A 22109-nucleotide genomic window follows, 5' to 3' on the forward strand; every position below is an offset into this window, starting at 1 on the left:
ACAAGCCTAGTTGAATTATCAATTCTTCTAGATACAAAAAAAAGACACAAACAACACAAAAGCAAAAAACTATAGTTTATATTTATTTATTGGTTATATTATTATTTTTTTCCATATGAAAGAAAAGCTTTGAAATGCTTTATTTTAAATCAAAAAAAATGTTATGCTTACTCATAAGAAAAGAGTACAAATTTTAAAAAGGTTGTTATTTTTAAAAGAACAAATATTTCCTACAATTTGATGTCAATTTTTATGTTAGGAATTGTTTCTTGCTAATAGAGTTTCTTTCATCTTCTGAGCAAGCTCTATGTACTTGGTGACAAATTCATAAATGTTATTAGAGTACATAGATATTGTTATATCCAATTCCAATGAAATTGATGTACTCCACCGTAGGGTGCTTTTTACACCAACATGAATATTGTTATAAACTAGTTGTAAGCCAAAAAGATAAAGATATATATATATATATATATATATATATATATATATATATATATATATATAAAGTGGACAAATCAAACCTTTTATCAATTGAAAGATGCGGCTATATATATATATATATATATATATATATATATATATATATATATATATATATATATATATATATATATATATATATTACAAAAAAGTGGACAAATCAAATTTTTTATCAATTGAAAGATGTGGCTAGATATTGGGTTGGGCCCCAAATCCTTGTTTCTCTTTGTATATTTTTCTCTTAGTATCATTTTTCCCCCTCTCATGAGAGGTATTGAAGTAGTGGAGTGATATTGTTTTGACTCTGTGTAGAGAGGGTTCCAATGCTCTGCCCAATAGTTCTTTATATTTTGTAGCTTCTTTTCATTTTGGGGCTCCATAGAACCCTTGAAAACAAAGATAATTAAAATCTCTTAGATCTTCTTAGATATCTAAACTATTATTTTGAAGGAATGAGGCTTGAGCTTGGGAGGGGAGGATTATATGGTTTCCCTAATAATAATTTATGAGAGTTTATCATATTTTATGTTGTCCAAAAGTTGGTTGAGACAAAAATGACACTTCTCTCTTCTTCTTGAGGAGAATAGATCTCCTCTCTCCTTTCTCCTTTTTGGGGGGAGATGAGAATTTTCTATTTCAAGAAAACATCCCATCTAGAGCAAATTCCAAGTAGAAAAATTATTTTGACTCAAATTAGCATTTGTGTTATCTTGTGGCCAAGAAAAGGGTTGGGATGTTTTTTTTCTCTTATCTCAAGAGCTTGGGGACTTTATAAAAATCTACTCACTTCTTGGGAGGCTTGGAGAGGGAGACATTTTGAATTTTTTTGGATAGTTTTTATTTAAGTTGTCATACTCATGGCAATCATTTTGATTTAAAGGAAGTTGTTCATAATCAACCTACTCACATGAGTCTAGTTATCTGTCATTATCTCCAAATCCTCAAAGAAAGTTGTTCATTATCCAACTGCTCACATGGGTCTAGATATCTATTAATATCTCTAAATCTAGGTTTCATGAAACACCAAAATGTTTGAAAGTTTCTGAAAGGTACAACTGGAAATGCGACCCCCCAAAAATGTAAATGTTGGAAAACGTCATATATGTATATGCATAAGTATATGTATATATATATATATATATATATATATATATATATATATATATATATATATATATATAATAAGTTAATAACAAATCTTGCAAGGAAAAGAATGAGACACATAAATGACATTTTAGAAAGAAAACCCAATCTATGTTAATTCTCATAGATGATTAAATGATTTAAAATCCAATATTATCATTTATAAATGAAGTTGTACATCCAAGATTTGAAATTAAGCCTTTATACATGAGGCTTTACATCAAAATCAATCTTTATACATGGCTATATGTGCTAAAAATGAAACATAACATACACTAATGACAGGTACAATTACATATCTTATAATCCTAATCTTCATTTTCATAAACAAAAATAGAACAAGTTTCTTTTTAGCATAACTAGAACATGGATTGATTCAAGATTAATTAGTTTGTGGAGTGATTAGCCATAAAATTTAGTGTTATATTAAATATTTTTTTGCTATAGAAGGGCCCCACAACCTTCTTGGGTGCTTGAGTGAGCCCGCAGAAGCAAAAATATAAGGCAAATGGGTCAAAATTGGCCAAAAACTGGGAAAAATTGGGTCGAAACACCATAGAATAATTTCAAGTGCGTTTCGGTCATGTTTTGGCGGTGTTTCGACATTTCAGGGAGTTTCGATTATGGGGACGCCACCTCGGGGGTCGTTTCCTAGAAAATAGCTCTAAATCCTCAAAGAAGCTTTCTTCTAGGTTTACCTATTTGCATATTTCAACAAAGAAGACACGTCCTGACCTAAGTTGTAGTTTTTCCAGAAATTTCCCAAGCTTGCTATTCATTATTTTGAATATTTTATTGTCTTATAGATACACAGGGGCAAGGGTGAATAGGGCCTAGACTAAGACAATCGAAGGAAACTCCTCTTCTAGATCAACATGAAGATATAGTATGTTTAAATACAACCTACTAGATATTAGATACTAGGGATCACTCCAAAATATTAAATCACAATCTTCCTTGAGTTGAAATGAAACCCAAAATGCCACATACCTCAAATGTAAAATTGGTTTCTTCCCTACATATGATGAATTTGTTACTTTTATTCCAATGTTTAAGGGTTTTGAAACTTGACCACATGCCATGAATTTCTTAATCAAGATTTGCTTAGCAAATAATAACACTTTTCTCTTTGGTCCTACAAATGGAATAGGCAACTTGGGGATTTCTTCAAGTATTTTCATAAAATTCGTATAACAACTAGAGGTTTTGCATTTCTTATATACCATAGTGACCAACACTTTGAAAGTAATGAGCTCATACACTAGAGGGATGTCTCTAATTTTTGTACTTTATTCCATTGTTTCAGAGACATGGATCGTCGAGAATAGCTCAATTCATTAGCACACACCATAATTAAAGCATGGATGTTGTTCATCTAGGGACATCCTACACTACAATGATACTTCAATATCTATCTTACTCAAATTTCCATGGAAGCTAGGGTTTTAGGTGGCTAGAGAGAAACACCCAATCTTCATTCTAAACACTAGCTAACGAAGAACACTCAAATTGCATTTTCTTTCTTCTTGAACAATTATCTTAAAATCATTAAATGATTTATTAAGTTTCTAAGATTAATTATCCATCAAGTTATGCCATTTCCAATTAAATCAAAGAATGTAAGTGTTTATCATGGGAAAGGGAAGGTTACATTAAGAAAAAGTAAATAGTTCTTGCATATGGTTACTTCTAGTAACAATATAAACATGTACATCTAATTGATTTGTTGAGTGGCTTTGAGATTATCCACTTACTTTATTGAACTGGTTAAATCAAACTAATGAGAGCTTAGCACTTAGGAGACTTTGTAGACCTTGTCATCAGTGAGAACAAACTTTTCATCATGTCAAAAGGAACTTTGTGAGACAGAACCCTAATTCTTGTCCAATAAATTTAAGTTCTAATTTGGGTATCTTTAGCTTTCTTGACCTTTGCTACTTCCATGATGTGTGTAATTTTTGCGACCATGTGACACTATAAATCCTTGTTGAAAGGGTTGAGTTGCATCCGTTTTCTAACAACTTTGAGTATTTTGAGGTTTCTCTCTCACATTACTTATATTTAAAGATTATTCCCAAAGCCCCTAAGACAAAGTTATCTCAGCATGTCATCTTTCTACCACAAGGTCCACCTTTTATCACCTCTTGATGAAGAATTCAAATTTTAGTATTGAGGGATGACACACACACACATGAGATTATCCAAGTGATAAATGTTATGGAGATAATGAAATCTAAATTAAAAACATAATCTACAACCTCTCCAAACTCTGTCAATTAAAACAATTTGGTGGTTAGAGGGAATGGCCTCAACCATTACCTATATGGGCCTAAACCCTTGATTATTGAACACAAATTAATTTTGGTTAGCAAGCATGCTCTAATGAAGATGTTTCAAGGCTATATCTCTAACTCACCTAAAATTAGATGACATCTACCATACTCCCAATCAGTCACTTTTCATTTAAACATTTAATTCATAGAGAGCTAAGTTACACTACAAACTGAACTAAGCCTCTTGTTTCCTAGGGTTCCATTTGTGAAGGAGGTGGCATTCTTTCTCTCCCTAGGCATGTACCATCTTAATGCCACCATAAACCAACCAATTATCTTCTAAGAACTCTTTAGCCATACAACACCAAAAGAATTCCCTTCCAAAAATATAAATGTTTCTAGAGTGTGATAATCATTTAATACATAAATATTCATTAGTAATAAAATATCTTTATATATTTTCCAAAAAAATATCTATAATTTGAATCTATCAATCTATAAATCAAAATAACATTTTAAAAACAAATTCTAAAAAAAACATCACATATGGATTTTCCCCATATTAGCATCCATGACATGGAAGTTAACCTCTACAAAACTCAATACAATAAATATGATGGAATAAAGTTGAAAAGGTTTTACCATTCCTAATTAAAAATCAAAGAAATTTATTTTGTTGTTTCCTTACTGGTCTAGAAATCCTCCTATCAATAAATGTAAACACTTATTCCTTACTTTAATAACTGGGATATGATACAAACGTTTTATGACTCGACATGAGATAACTCTATATGAAATCAAGTCCCAATGTCTGTATAATCTACACTATGTGCCAATACATCAAAAATAGATATGATTCATGTGGCATGCCTAATTAAGAGCCAATTAATCAATTTACCAACAAGCAAACAATACTGAGTTTTTTATTGGTTTTCTAAACAAGTATGAAATTCATTAAAACAAAAGTAGTTTTCTACAACAACATAAGATAATGATCATATTTATTTTATGTTAATGTATGAGTTCAATCTTCAAAAAATAAAATAAGCACATGATAAACACAATAAATAGTTTTGGAGGTAGAGAGGGACAAAGAGAATATGTTTGTAAAATGCCTATATAATATTAATATGTATTTGTAGAATTTCATTTAATTAATGTCTACTTGAAATAGATGGTAACGTAAAACATACGTTACATGTTGGGACTTTTGTTTAAAATTATAGATATAAAATGTGGTATGTTGGATTATGGTTTAGTTTTCAGTAAGTAGGAGTCATTGTAGCAACGATGACCCAAATTCAATTCAATTTGGACAAGCTTGTTCGCCTTGTGAACACATTATTGTAAGCAAAATGCAACATGGTGTAAATTTTCATGTAATAGTCTTGCTCAATCACAACTCTTGAGTCTTAGTCAACTTATCCCTTGAAGGCATTACTAGATTGGAAATTTTTATTTTCTATCCATATTACATCACAAAGTCTAAACCCAACAAGGTAGTGCATATCCATCTTAGCAAGGGGGTTCTCATATGTCATGTATGGATTTCGTACTTGTTTCTCACCAGGCATCCATCTCTTGTTAAGTAAAGTGATTGCATGTGTGAAATTTCTAAGGAATTTTCACACACATGATGTCCATTGATGACATGAGGCCTCCTGCTTTTTTTAGGCTTACCATTTTTGACACTTTGGATCTGTTGGTCAAACTTCATCATGTAACCCCTTGCCTAAGTCTAGATGTATGAGAGTAGTCTCTAGTAGGTAGGTGAGGTTATTAACCCCTTGGTAATGGTAATGATTTTTGGAAGTCCCCAGTGTTCTCAAATCCCTTTGTGGCCACACACTCTTACTTGGTCAAACTTTATTTTCCCCTTTTCACTGTTTTGCAGAGTATCATAGGTTCAATTTCAAATTCAGATAGTAAAGGTCCATGCTTACAATACTTAACAAACTTATCTCTGGAAATTAAAACCATAAACAATTTTTTTTTGTAAAACCACCATCATGAACAGCAGAAACATGCATGGAGACATAACATAAATGCTTATGAATCATAAATTGGTTTTCACAATTCTATATATACACCCAAAATCGTATGTCAATACTCTCATAAACACTCTGGTTTCTAACATAGCAGTAGAGATTGAGGAAATTTTACCAGCTCAAGACTCAGGTTAAGGAGAATTTATGAAAACACAGAATAATGTTTTCCATGTGACTCTAAGGATTCAATGGACACAACCCCTTTGGCCATGCATTTACTTTCAGCCTCTTACACTCTACATTAGGATTCGAACCAGACAATTGGGATCTCACCATTTGAACAAATTAGTTTTCTGTTATAGACCATGTAATTATAGAGCACATATTATAACATGAAACAGGTTTTCAAACCACCATAAAATATATTACGTGCCATAACACATGACAATTAATACCCATATAAGAAATATTATGGTTCAGTATACCAACAATTTACCGCTACAATAAAGTGACATAAATCGAAGCAAAATGATGATAGTGGGGATTCATAATAGTAATTTATACATTGACAAGCAAGAGGCAATGAGAGATTTGAAAAAATCAGAAGAACAACAGAAACAAGAGAGAGGGAGCTCACCAACATAAACTAAGTTGCCTGATATTTGTTGGTTTCTCTGGCGGCTTGCTTTGTGTTTGTAACAATAAATAGTAATAGTGTTGTCTTCCCTGCTGCGTATGGGCGAGGTCGAAGCCAAATCCAAGCGATGGTGTGTATGAGCCACGTTTAAAATTCACAACTTGCGGAGTAGAGTTGGGTGGGATTGTTTCTAGACTTTTAATTTTCAGGGAATCGCTCTTTGTTTCAAAAGGTTTTATCCCATGGGTTTGGAGAAGTTTCATTATTCTAAAAGGAGGACATTATTTTTTTTAACATATGAAATTTATTTGATATAATTTTTATCAATTTTAAAATTAGATGTGATTTTTACCGAAAAGTTTTAAGATTTTATGTAAATTAATATTATCTTATTTAAAAAAGAAAAATTGAAAAAATTTGTTGATGGTTTATAAGGTGTTCTACATTTTCATTTTACCTAAATATTTTTAGATTTTAGATTATTAATTTATTTCTTTCTTAAAAAAAGGTTAATAAATTAAAGGTAATTGTAAGTTATAGTCTAATATGAAAACAATGATTTTCACCCAAATCTACATTTAAAGAAAACATAGTATCACATTCTAATTATCATTGAAAGTACATCAAAGTAAATGAATTATGTGTTTTTGTCAAACAACTTATCTAAACCCAACCAAAATATATAACCTTGATTGCCTCCCAAAAAAATTCAAATAAATTATATAAAAATTTGGCTTGAATTTGAAAAATTAAATAATTTGTGTTCAAAAAAGTGTGTTTATAAATTATTGGCAAGAACCATGTTTATGAAGGATTAGCAAGAATCACAGGTCTTAAATCCCCGTGATTTGGAATGTTAATATTATTTGTATTAAACAAGAATAATGATAGTAACGATTTATTCAATATAATTTCAATATGTCACTTGGGAAAATTAAATTTAGGTGGGAAGATAATAATTGTTCAATCTCAATCACCAAAATAAATCTAATTAAGAGATAAACACTGTGCAAGAACTTGAATCTCCACTATGATATTTTTGGAGATAAATTGTGTGCAAGAACTTGAATGTCCAATACTTTTAGTGGATGCCCCACCTATCATTAAGGACAATAAAAACTATAGAAGAAGATAAAAACATAATATAAAGGTTTTCACTTGTATAGAAATTTTAGTATATATTGTAAATGAAAATACAAAAGAAATTTTAATAAAATTGTACAAAAATGTCAAGAATTTTTTCCTTGATGGGGGTGATGAACAATATGAGGAGGGCCTTGCAGATTGTTTTGGCCACCCCACAAACTCCCTTGGTCATTAAGGCAGGGTGGCATGGCACAACTCTTCCATGCAACTTTGTGTGCAATGTTAATAACAATCAAAAGGCAATAGTTAAGTGTTCTTGTTGGTTGATGGAAGTGGTGGAGTTGAATGTGGGTTTGAGTCTTACATGGAGGCAAGGTCCTTAACTCTACATCATTGTAGTTGATGTAGAACGTTGGAACTTTCGTCTTTGGCCAATTTCTGTAGACTGGAGGGTGATTCAAGGGGACAAGGTGAAACTAAATTGTTAGTGTGTGGGTGTCCAAGAGCCATTCCTAGTTATGTGGAGCATTAAAGGTTATACTAAGCCCTACCTGCAACAAATTAGTTGGGATCCCGACATTAGGGCTCCTCCACACTTACGTTTACAACAAGAAGTCAATTATCCAGAGATTGTTGGGCACTCTTGTACAATTATTGGTTGATTGATCTCTTTTTTGGTTTCTGTGACCATTAATAAGGTATTTTCAAGCTCTCACCTTGCTTAGTTCCATTCAGTTATTGTCCTTACTTTCCATCTGAGCACTGAGTCTTTTGGCCCTTGTTTGTACAAGATGTGCATCTAGTAGTTATGAGTGTTGTCTTGGAAATTAGGGTCTAGATGTTCCAGTCTTGGGGATGTGGCCTGAGAGAATAGAGCCAACACTTTTTCTCTCCAGGCCACCCTCGCAGTCTTGGTAATTATCCAATTGTAGTTCATTCTTTAATTTTGGTGGAATTGACCACAATTAATTCAATTAGAACTTAGAGCTCTTTATTTATGATTTTTGGTATTTTTTTTGCTTTTGGTTTTACCATGGTTTCTAATGTCGTCTCATTTTGGTTATGGCTCTAGGTCGATTTCCGAGGTAGGAGGCAAATGGCCTTCTTCTAGTTGGGTCATCTTATGCACTTAGGTCGTTGTTTGAAGAGGTTATATGCTCTACTTATGGTGGGCTCAACATGTTTAATTACCCAACTCCTATTGGGACAATGTTGTTGGGTGTTCATCACTCTTCAAGTGTGGTCCTGTGTGTTGGTTAGTCAAGTGAGCTTGGTCTATTTGTTACACCCACAATCTAGTTTCCCCTAGGTTTTATTAATCCTTTTTGCAATTCATAATGTCATGCCAACGTGGCAAAGTCAGGCAAGGGGTTGGTGAGAAGTGGTAGTATGGAAAGCACAACTTGGAGGATTCTTTCCAAGTAGAGGTTGTAGACCCAAATTCAGCCAATCCTTCAAGCATTCATGAGGTTGTCATTAATAAGGCAAAATCTAGCAGACAACTTGCTCATCTCACTATGCTTGTGGAACAACTTAGCAAAGATTGTCATGATGATATGAATGCTCTAATCACTTTCATGAATGATCTCCAAAGAAACCAATGACATTTTCAAGATAGGTTGGCTAGGTTAAAACTTGGACAATGGTGCATTTAGGAAAAAATTGACCACTTTGAAGGCAAAATGGCCCACATGGAGAAACACATGCATTATGAATTTAGGCATCTTCCATCACCTGCTTATGGGCCAGCGAATATTGCTCTGGTAAATTCCACTAACCCATAATGGTTTTGGTTGTATTCTAATCTTACAAGTCTTTTGGTGGTATGTACCTTTTGTTTATGGTCAGCCAGGCTCTTATGGTAGTTTGTAATCCTTTTTGGTACTTATCTAGTGGCTAATAAGTATGGTAAGAGTGAGGCCAATACAATTTTGGCAAGTTATAAGCAGTGATGTAAAAATTTGGCATAAATGAAAAACTTTGATTCAAAAAAAAAGAAAATGTAAAGAATTTTTCATAGTCATTCTTAAAAATATGAAATATAAAATAAATACTTTTCGGAGTAGATTGAAAGATAAATAAACATCCGTCAAATATTTTTGGGACTGGATTGAAAGAGAAATAACCATTTGTCAAAGATTTTTGGGACTAGATTGAAAGAGAAACATTAATAGAAGGTTTTGTCGAGAAAATAGGCTTGATAAAAGACATTAAGGAAATAAATAAATAAAGATATAATTATAGAGATAGCTATAAAAATATTATAATTGTTATAAATTTGAGAATTAAAAATATTATTTTAATAAAGAAAGAAGACTCGCTATAGAATTAGGAGATAAGTCTAAAAATCACATATAGATAAATATATTATGAAAGTATACAAAATTGAAAAAAATAAAAAATATTACTAAGAATAATAAAAACATGAGAAATGAGAATTAGGTAAGTGAAGATAGTGAGAAAACCTAGAATAAAGTCAATAGAACTAGCTAATGAGAGGAGATATCTTATTGATTTAGTAAATGAATGACAATGAGAAAACCCAAAAGCCAATCAATAGAACAAGATAAGGAGAGGAGTTATTTTATTAGTTGAGCAGATGAATAATAAGCTTCCAGGAGTGGCTAAATTTATAGTTATTTTCACAATTGAAATTCTGAGGATGTTTTTCAATTTCAAGGGCTCTCGAATGATACAGGTGGAGTAAAAGGTTTAGAAGTGATAATTTTGGTTTGGTCAAAACATATAAGGAGTCTACAATTATGATATGTTTTCGTGGTATCCAATTTGGAGATACAATTATGGTAAGTATTAGAGACATGTTATTTGAGGTGGAATTTAAAAGATTTTCCAGCTTGCCTGATGTAACATTTTCCACAAGAATATGGAAGCTAGTAAACACCTCATGGTTTTGATATTCTTTTTAGGTAGGATCTTGGAGACTTGGTTTATCATTCCTTGGACGTAGGGAAGAGAGATGAGAGCTAGAAGGGGATAAGAGGGTAGACATAGCAGATTTAGCATTGTTGGTGGATCAAAGAGCTTTATGAATTTGGGATGAAGAGTACCTATTTGGCATAAATGATTTTGCAAAATGACCTTTCACCTTTTCAATGAACTAGGAGGTGGATTTGAATGGCATGGCTGACCAAAGTTTTAAGAATAACATATTTTTTGGTAGGGTGATGGTGTGAATATGCATGAAGGTATCCATCGATGTGACTTTTTTTTGTGTGGATTTGATCGATTAAGGTATGTTATAGACATTTTTGTGCCTTACAACTGTAAGCATGAAATGTCCATAAACTAAGGGCTCCTAAGTCCCTAAAAGTGTTGTTCTAACCCCTAAAGGAACAAGGTCAACAAATCACAGCTTCTCCCAGAAGTTCTCCACCAGAAACTGCTCAGAATAAGTCAAAACATGATCATTTCAGTTGCTCCACTAGGCAAGTGCGTTGCATAGCACGTAAGTCCACTAGCTAGGTGCGTTGCAACGAACCTAAATGCACTACCAGGGTGCGTTGAGTGGGAAATGACAAGTGGCAGTGTCATTCCACGAGGTGGAGAGACAATGGAAGCTTCCAGAATCTTCTCCAATGACACTTGCCTCACTGAATTCGACCAAGGATGAGTAAGAGGCTTTCAGTCTCCAAGTGGAAGAAAGAACTGACAGAGAGAAGCCACTAATCAAATCATGAGCTGACTCATCCTCCTTGCATACATCTATATATGGATCGCTCATCCCAGAGATCCAGAGGCTGGAATTTTGCACATTGTAAGGAATTGTTGTTGGTTTTGAGATACATATCAGAGAATTGGGTGATCTATGCTTTGTTGGGGGTGAATAAGGGACTTCTTTGCTAGGAGGTTGATGCTGGGTCAGGAATCATTGGTTGTAACTCCTCCTGGATCTTCTTGAATATCAATAAAACTATTTGAGTTTCTTCTCCATGCTTGTGTTTCATTGATGCTTGTTACATTCGTATGGTTAACTTAAATCTGATCCTAAGTTATTTATGAATATAAACCCATGTTTTTGTATAGTTTCCTTCTTCTGTGATCTTACAGGTACTTGGTGAAGCTGGGCAAGTAAAGGAGCAAGTAGCTGGAAGCTGTCAAAGAGGAGAGAGATTGGATCGAAGGACTAGCGCAAGACATAGGTTCGTTCATATTCCTCTTTGTTTATAGTTCATAAAGAAGAATACAAGAGTAGTTTTCTCTGTTTGTTTCTAAGGTAGCTGTCACACCTTAGTGGGATATAGTAGTTCTAAATAGACACTTTTCCCGATAACAAAATGGCGAGTCCACTGGGGATCGTGTCTAGTTAGTTTGTTTGTGTTTCTCTTGTTGTTTGTTTCATATACTTAGAAGTAGCAATCGAACTGCATTTTCCATCAACAAATGCAAAGTAGACATCTGCTGCTTCGATCCATTCACTGGATCTGTTTATGATTTGAACAGCTGATTCATAAACTAGCTGATTGCCCTTGTGATAGCTCTTAGACCCCCCTTAGATCTACCTCTGATTGTGCATTACTCATTGCTTTTACTCGGCCAAAAACCAAAGATTAAACTGCAAACCATGACCCAGAACCCGGATAAAATTCTTGTTTCTGCCCTAGCGTAGGCTCTATGAAGAGATTATGCATTTCAACTCACTTCCCGAGAGGGCAACCTGTGCTGCAATGCAGTTTCTCTGTGTAACAGGTGCGCTGATCAGTCTAGCCTTGTGCAGCTGAGGTTCTTTGCTTCATTCTTTCCAGTTTTGTCTTTGATTTTTGCAGCCTGTGATCAGTATTTGACTGTTTCAAACCCATTTTCCTTACTAATAATCTGCCTCAGTCGTACAAAAGAACTGTAGATGTTTTTATGTGTTTGTTGAGTCATTTACAGTTTTCCATTGCAAAAGTAGAATAGTTGTACTGTCGTCCTTTGATTTAGAACTGTCGCAAGTGTCGACTTTGATCATACGAGAAAGTTTATTTGCTGTTGATAGTCGATTATGCTTTTACTTTTGCCTTTGGTTTGAATTTGTGACTTTCTAGTGTCGAAACGAGTATTTATTTCAAAATCATAAAGTGTTGTAATCATCTCTACCTTTTGATTTCGAAAAGAAGCTTGTTTATGTTTGTCGCTTGAAAGCAAATTCAGATTTGTACATCAACTTTCTTTTTAGGAAATATTAAGAAAGTGAAAAACAAATACATGCATGTGCATTTGCATATTGACAATCTGTTTGGCTTGATTTAGGAAAGTGCATTTACAGTGTGCTCTTTGCTCTTTGCGAAAAGATTGTGTCTTTCTTTTCCCTAGTAGCTAGGATTTTCATTGCTGAAAAGAGATAAAAGTTTGTTTATCATCTTTAGATTGCATTTTAGGAATTACATCTACATCTCGTGGTGAACCCAAAAGGAAAACTTCATAAGAAATATCAACTTAAAATAAATTCAATGAACCTAACAACGCTTTGGAACTTAACTCACAACATTTAGAGGTCTAGGCTAGAGACGTATTCCGGCGTCGTAAAGCCTAGTAACTGTTGTCCTCACTGATGGTTGGGTGATTCCTCCACTTTGAGACGATAAGTGCCAGTATGGACTTGTGTTCCCACATACCGTCGAGTATATATTGGGAGACCCCTATAGGCTTAAATCCTTTATCCATAGGAATCCATGTCGGCTGCCCTACTGATCGCAATGCACCAAACACATCATTCGGGAAGATTGACTGCCGTACCGTAAAAAGTATTCTGTAGTTTTGCGATTGGTTTGGTACTCCCTCTACCTATACCTCCAGAGCAGTCCCTTTCATTCCTTTTCAGACTCTTTAACGGAAAAGGTCCATCTGAGCACTTGTCACTTCAGGCTCATTAAAAATCGAAGGAGACTAGAGTCATCTTTTGTTTTTTTTCGACTCTTAAAAATTGAAAAAACAAGTTGTGTCAAAGCGTCTAAAATTTATTTTAAATGGAATAATCATCACCTTTCCCTCGTTGATCTTCGAAGTTAGTCTCTCTTCATCACAAGTTCTTGTAGAATCGCTAGGAAATCTTTTGGATAGACTAGATATGTCTGAACAACCATCAACATCCAGGACTGTGTCATCCGATGCAGTAGTGGCAGAGCCTCCTGCTGCTACTCCAACGATGTTCGATGGTATACCAACTGTCCCGGCAAGTTATCAACAACAAGTCGGAGTCCAATCGGGGACTGTTTCGACGACATGGTCAGTTCCTATTTCTTCATCCGGATTATCATCTGGTATTTCTTATGTTGAAACTCAACAAGTTGATCCAATGTGTCTTCAAAGGCCAATCTACCCTTTAAGTACTGGATTTCCACCATATGGAGGGCAGTATGCCTTTTCATTGTTCCCTCCCAGAGAACAACCATATGGGAGTTTACAACAAAGTTCAAGTCAAACTGGAATTACATCCAGCGGTTGGGTACCAATACTGTCTCAGCAACCAAGGGTTGTATATTCAATGCAACCAGTCCACCCTGTGTCGAATATTCCCACTATACCTGCTATGGTGACTGCATCGCAAGTACAAGCGTTACCTGTTGTATGTCAACCCCAAGTTTCTCAGGTTGCAATACAACAGCCTCTTGTCTCAACGATTCAATCACAACCTTAGGTTAGTGCCTCCTTATCTGGAGTGACTCAGGCTCAGACAAGTACTATGAATCCTCATCTTGGTCAATCATCCAGTATTGGACAACAACAAATGGTCCAACAACCAGGGCTGGTTCAATCTCAACAACCACCATTCCAGCAATAATATCAAGGACCTGAGCAACAAGTCTTTGTAAGTAATGGGAAACCGCATTTCCAAAGCGGTTATCAACAACCATATTATAATGGTTATGCCATCAACCCCATAAAAGTTGCCAAAATCAAATACATTATGCTGGTATGCAAAGACCCATTGCTCAGGCAATTCCATCTTATCCTGGGTATGCTTCGCCTAACCTGAATCAACAGTTGCTCTTTGTAGCAACTCTAGAATTACCAAATCTAAACCAGCTGACGAATGATCCAATTACTTATGCCCCTTGGTGGCCAGCGATTCCGCATAAACTTCCGTCAGATATTCCTAAATTTAATGGAAATCCGGGTGAAGATCCGTCGAATCATGTGATGACATTTCATCTGTGGTGTTCATCAAACACCCTAAACGATGATTCAATTAGGCTTCATTTTTTTCAGAGGACGTTAACTGGTCCGGCCGCAAAATGGTATATCGAACTGCCCAGAGCTTCATTCGACAACTTCAGTACCCTAGCCACAACCTTTTTAACTCATTTTCAATTATCGATAAGGTATGAAACGAGAACAGAACTCCTTACCAACTTCAAACAAACGACGGCCACTCACATATCTGATCATATACATGAATGGCGACGTCGTCGTAGAATGGTAAAAACATATGTTCCCGATCACCTCTTAGCTGAATGGTTTATAAAGTCATTACTACCTTCCATCACGGAAGATGTGGCAAAAGGGGGAGTCGTCACAGAAGAGCAAGTTATCGCTCATGCGCAATATTTGGACTTGATTTACACTCAGTCCGATACGCTCTACAATAAAATACCTAACGCTCCTAGACCGTAATTCTCAGTCACTCCTCCTCCTAAATCAAACAATGAATCTCATGCCGGCAATGGTGTGATTGGAGTAACAGACACGAGATCGACAAAGGCTACATCTAAAAAGGCCCGTAAGATTTCTAGTCAAAATGCAAATGAGGAACTTCTTGCCTCGGAAGTGAATGTCGTTTTGACCGACAAGGGCAAACAACTGAAGCAACCAGGGGGCAAGAAGAAAAAGAAAGGGAGAAAAAGGAAGCAGGATGAGTCATCTCCTGAAAAACCTTCTACAAACCCTTCTGGGCAAAGGAAACCCCCTGCGGGGTGTCATATATGCGATGACGATCATTGGACGAGAGATTGTTCACATAAAGCTGAAGTTAAGAAACTATTTAAGAGTTCAAAAACCTCAGCAGTATTGACTGATCCGTTTCCAAACCCGGGAACCAAACTAGTTTCTAATCAAAATTCTTCTCGATCCCAAGTGCTTATGTTGTCTATATCAAAGCAGAAAAATGATGCTTTGGCAAGGAATAAAGATTACAGGAATCCACAGGTGTCAAATAACAAGGCTAATGAACAACCTAGTAGTTCGACAACAACTTTGACCAAAGTTGTGCCACCCATCATTCCTGAACAAGTGATAAAGTCACCAAAGGGAGTAGTACACAAATCGACATTTAATCCTCGTTCAAAAATAGCACAGAATTATAATATAATAGAGGACCTGGCCCAATCGCCGTCCGCTATGTCGACACTTGAGGTACCGCATAATTGCCTCTCCCAAGAGCAAGCTTTATTATCAGCAATAGGTGGGATTGACCCAATGGATTCCAATCTTATGGCCTTTGATCATAAAGGATATGACCCTCAGTTACCAGCTCAACTAGCTTTCTTTATTTAAGTGAAATCCCTCAACAAAACTGTTCATCGAACAATTATTGATGAGGGGGCATCGACATGCATTATGTCGATGAGTTGCTGGAAACCTTTAGGATCTCCAACCTTGTCGCGATCTTCGACGACATTAAAATCATTCGATGGAAGGACATATACCCCATATGGTATCCTAAGTAACTTGAAAGTTGAACTAGGAGGGAAAACAATAGAAATTGATGTTGAAGTAATCGACAGAAACCTTGATTACAACATCCTATTGGGAAGACCCTGGATATATGCCATGGCCGCAATTGTGTCGACCTACTTCAGGAAGATTGCATTTCCCTTTCAAGGAAGAATTACAATCGTCGACCAACAAACATTTCTCCCCAACAGTTCACAAGTTACGGGAAGCATTCCAATGATCCATGGAAGCAATCATTCGCTCCAAAATATCAGAGAAGGTCTCCTAAAATATCTTGCCTTAATGGGTACTTTTGCCCTACCGCCTCCGAGTAATCTGGCGGAAGTGGCCACAATGGAATATGAAACCTTCTATATCTAATGGATTTGGATTTCGAGGATGGTTCTTATCTCGTGTCAACCCCGTTAAAAAATGAAACAAGGAATCTTGAGGATGGTTCTTTTACTGTGTCAACCTCATTAAAAAATGAAACAAATCCCCTTTCCAAATCTCAAAGGTAAACCTTCATTCCAACCAACGAGTTGAATGCAATGAAGCTTGGGGGGCATGCACCTCAATTTGTGTTATTATGCTGGGGGCATGCAAACTTATCACGAGCAGTGTTACTGTAGGGTTCAAGCTCGTTAAAAAATAAACCCGCCATGAGAAGTGTTACCGCAGGGTTCAAGCTCGTTAAAAAATAAACCCGCCTCGAGAAGTGTTACCGCAAGGTTCAAGATCGTTAAAAAATAAACCCGCATCGAGCAATGTTTACCGTGAGGTTCAAGCTCGTTAAAAAATAAACCCGGACTGAGCAAATGTTTCCACCCGCGTTTAAGCTCATTTAAAAAATGAACTATTCCCTGGTAAATAACCACCGTGAATGTAGTACTTCAGCCATTAAAGCCTTGGTCATGTTTGCACCGTCACCTCCACTTTTTCATTGGCCGATCATTCACCTCCATTTGATTGTTTACCCATTTTGAGGAACAGCTGCGAAGAGTGATTTCACTAGCCATCCTTGTGACACTGCCGTGATTGGAAAATTCCAAACCTTACCTGGAATCAGCTGCTACCCATTTTATCACTCGTTCCTCAAAAGATGAGTCTTCTTTAAGCTCTTTTCAACTGACTCGTAAAATATGAAAAGATTGCCAAGTTTTGGCCTTCTAGCTCGTTAAAGCAACAGGAAGTGCTATCCCTCCTCTAGATTTTAATCTTTTTGGACCTGAGGGATTATTGCACAAAAAGATCGAGCGCTTGTTTTGTTCGGCTCGTTAAAGCTAATCGAAAATTCATCCCTTCTGTATTTGTTTTATACTTTTTCAGACTTAAGGGATTAGATGACGAAAAAGGAATTTTGGAGTTACCTTTACGTACCTTTTCAGAATCTCTAAAAATGAAAAGGACCGAGTTATATTTGTCGTTAAACTCGTTAAAAAGGTTAATAGCGACAAACTTGTCTTTAGACGAGAACGAGTTTCACTATCGTTAGGCTCATTAAAACATAGCGATGGGTTTGCCCGAAGGGAAAATTATAGAACAAGCATATGTTATCCTCCTCAAGCTTGACAAAAATAAAGAGGTACTGGTGAGCAATGACTGGCGAAAAATTGGGAAGAAAACTCAAAGAATCTTTATTGGTAGCAAGTCGCTCTTGAACATGACACTTCCACTCTGTGCCTGAGTTGGGTTGGGTTGTTTCATTCACCGGTCACATCGCCATGGTCTCGCGATACCATCCACATTTGGGGTTAATGCTACCAATCCATCACATAAGTGTCGTCGACATGTTCAAGAGAAGTCATCCAGAAATGCCACCTGTGTCCCGCCCACTACCATACATTATACTCCATTCTTTGATGACCGCCACCCTGAACCATATATCATCACATTGGTTTCACTTCCATCAAAATCATTTGCTCCATTCTTTGTCATTGATGTGGGATTCATTAAGGCCCTCCTATGACGGATCACTTCTTGTCGACATCAGCTCATTATCCAAGAAGTTGATCTAGGAACACCCCATTCAGTACTTTGAAGCTTGCATGCCTCAATGGAAAGTTTCTCACTTCCAGCGACAGGTTTACATCAATGACCTTCGACCGAAATATTTTGTGTGGTGTTCGATGCCAAGTCCTTTATTCACACCACGTGAATTGTATTGCAGTACCTTGAGGGTCATTATCATTATCGGTGATTCCTCTCGCGCTTGTTAACAGTTTACATCATTGATTGGTAATCAAGCGATGTCTTTCCATGTTCGACTTCAAAACATTTCTCACATGGATCGACTTGTACTTTGAGTGAAGATCAGACGAGATTGAAGACCCCGGATCTAGCTTCATCCATCCGGTCTGCGATATATACTCAGGAAAATAAAGACATTGAAATGTACAGCATTGCAGCACAGATAATCATCCTACCAAAAGGATGATGGCTCTATCAGAATCATCAGTCTACCTTCAGACGATTGTCTGCCCTATGTACATGAAAATGAATTTATAAAGCTGAGCGTGGGAATGCCCGCCTCAGCTAGATCATGAAAACAGTATGAAGATAATGTATTGTATTGTATCTTATTACAGGTCTCCTCCCAGCATTGAAAGAACTTCGGATCCTCCTAATAAAGCATTTCATCCGATAAACAGCCTCATACTTTAGGGGGAAACTGTTATAGAAATTTTTGTGCCTTACAACTCTAAGCATGAAATTCCATAAACCAAGGGCTCTAAGTCCCTAAAAGTGTTGTTCTAACTCCTAAAGGAACAAGGTCAACAAATCACAGCTTCTCCCAGAAGTTCTCCACCAGAAACTGCTCAGAATAAGTCAAAACAAGATCATTTCAACTGCTCCACTAGCCAAGTGCATTGCATAACACCTAAGTCCACTATCTAGGTGCGTTGCAATGCAGCTAAATGCACTACCAGGGTGCGTTGAGCGGGAAATGACAAGTGGCAATGTCATTCCACGAGGTGGAGAGACAATGGAAGCTTCTAGAATCTTCTCCAATGACACTTGCCTCACTGAATTCGACCAAGGATGAGTAAGAGGCTTTCAGTCTCCAAGTGGAAGCAAGAACTAATAGAGAGAAGCCACTAATCAAATCATTAGCTTACTCATCCTCCTTGCATACATCTATATATGGATCCGTCATCCCAGAGATCCAGAGGCTGGAATTTTGCACATTGTAAGGAATTTATGTTGGTTTTGAGATACATATCAAAGAATTGGGTGATCTATGCTTTGTTGGGGGTGAAGAAGGGACTTCTTTGTTGGGAGGTTGATGCTGGGTCAGGAATCATCGGTTGTAACTCCTCCTGGATCTTCTTGAATATCAATAAAACTATTTGAGTTTCTTCTCCATGCTTGTGTTTCATTGATGCTTGTTACATTCGTATGGTTAACTTAAATCTGATCCTAAGTTATTTATGAATATAAACCCATGTTTTTGTATAGTTTCCTTCTTCTGTGATTCTACAGGTACTTGGTGAAGCTGGGCAAGTAAGGGAGCAGGTAGCTGGAAGCTGTCAAAGAGGAGAGAGATTGGATCGAAGGACTAGCACAAGACACAGGTTGGTTCATCCTATTCCTCTTTGTTTATAGTTCATAAAGAAGAATACAAGAGTAGTTTTCTCTGTTTGTTTCTAAGGTAGCTGTCACACCTTAGTGGGATAGAGTAGTTCTAAATAGACACTTTTCCCGATAACAAGGTACCATCAAGTTGATATAAAATAAGGATGTTAAGAAAGGGAAAAAAGTTAATTTTCTCAATTTCCATAGTAAATTGGTTGTGTGGGGGGGGGGGGATATTCAGATAGTTGAAGAAAGAGACAAGGGAAAGGTGGTCATGAGGCCAAACAATGAAGGTATCATCAACTAAGTTGGTTACGAAATTAATAGGGTTTTGGGGGAGGGGCTTGTATGAAGAGATTGACAGAAGGTCATGTAGTTTGGATTTATAGGTAGAAGTGTTCATGAAAAATTTAATATTTCCTTTATTGGCTTTCAATATAATTATATCAATGTTGTTATTGATACAATGAATGGATTGAAATTCTTCTTTGGCAATATTTGGTTTAGGGGGTTTAGAACAATTAAGACTTTTAACACATTCTGGTTGACTTTCTTCAACTTCATGTAGTGGAAGATGATGTGTTATAGACTCAATGAAACAAATAGCATATTTTGTTGAAACATGATGAGGGGAGGGAAAAATTCAATCCCTTCTCCAAGAGATTGATGGTTGGATGGTTGGAGGATCCAAATTTGGAAATGAAGGATTTGCTATAGTAGTAGGAAGAGAAGGTGGAACATATTGGGAAGCGGTTAGGGAGAGGTTTTCCATGGATAATTTGTGAGGTTAAAGTTAAGATAGACATGAGAATTGTAATAAATAGAAGGAGAATTAGGATTAGGATTGGTTGAATTATAAAGATTATTATTAATTTATTTATATTTTCATAAAAAAGTATTTTTATTTATTTTCATTCACAATTGTTATTAATATTTCTCTATAATACATCCACGAGGCATAGAGTAGGTGATGACATGATGTTTTTTTAAGGGTCTCCGTGGTGTAAAGGTCATCAATTCAATACTCCATGGAAAAAATCTAGTCATTCTAAGGGTTGGTGTGGCCCAGATCAAGTGTGATCCCTGATGATTTTAACAACTTCGATGCCCTCGAGTCACAACTACTCAAGTCATAGGTTAGTCATGCAGTCATCTCACTACTCACATAAATTAGCAAAAAAATATATCTATAAATGCAAACTCTAGCACTTTCCTTTGATATCATTTTATAACTTTTATTGTCTCGAAAAATGGGCAGATTCTACTAAAAATAGACATTTCAAACTCTTATGTACAATTTATCTAGAAAAATAATAGGAACATTATAAACAACTCTCAAAACTTATATTCTCATATATTATATATTAATTAATATATATTTATTTTCAAGATAATTCTTCCGTTAAATTACATTTCAAATTCTAGAGTCAATGCCTTTTGAACCACTATGTGTGGTTCATCATCAAGACTTAGAAGAATGTTCTGACCCAGACAAGTTGTTATACACTGTAGAGATACAAAATTTCTAGAAATGGCAAATAATAAAAAATAATTAATCAAAATGGACATTGAAGAAGAATATTAAATTATTTAAATTGAACGTTAATTAATAGAAAATAGTTAATTAATAAAACAATTTTTAATTAAAAAATATATGATATGTAATAATGATAATTATTATATATATTAAATAAATATTAATCTATATTCATTAATTATATTAATATTTTATATAATGGATTTATAAAAAAATAAACTAAATACTATCTTAAAAAAACAAAATTAACTCATTATATTAATTTTCTTAAACTAATTTATATTAGCGTAAACAAATTATATCTATTTTTTTTTAAACATAAATGAATAAGAATTATATTAAATTTGTCTCTGGTTGCAACAAATGCACGAGGAATTCATTACATGTGTATAAGTTTCAGAGGATACTTCATTGATGAGTTGACTATCAACTAAAAAAATACTAAGTAGAAATACTATGATATCAAGTCTACATACATATATTCAATAGAATTGAGACAACAAAATAGAATTTGTAGAAACGTCCCAATAGAGAAGAAAGAAGATAACTTCCTTTGCGAGTATGTTCAAGTCAAGATGTAGGTTGTGAGAGATGAGCCTTGGAGCAGAGCTAGCAGTGTCTAGGTTCCCTGTGGTGTTGCTAATTAGCTTAAGATCATCTAGCTATCTTCAAATAACATTGAGCTTGTCATCCTGGCAAGAGAGTTTAATTTTGAGAGCCTGAAGTTCTTCAGC

Source organism: Pinus tabuliformis, chromosome 2_1, assembly GCF_031772625.1.
Source record: "Pinus tabuliformis cultivar Carrire ecotype Pingquan chromosome 2_1, CPIR1, whole genome shotgun sequence".
Taxonomy (NCBI): Eukaryota; Viridiplantae; Streptophyta; class Pinopsida; order Pinales; family Pinaceae; genus Pinus; species Pinus tabuliformis.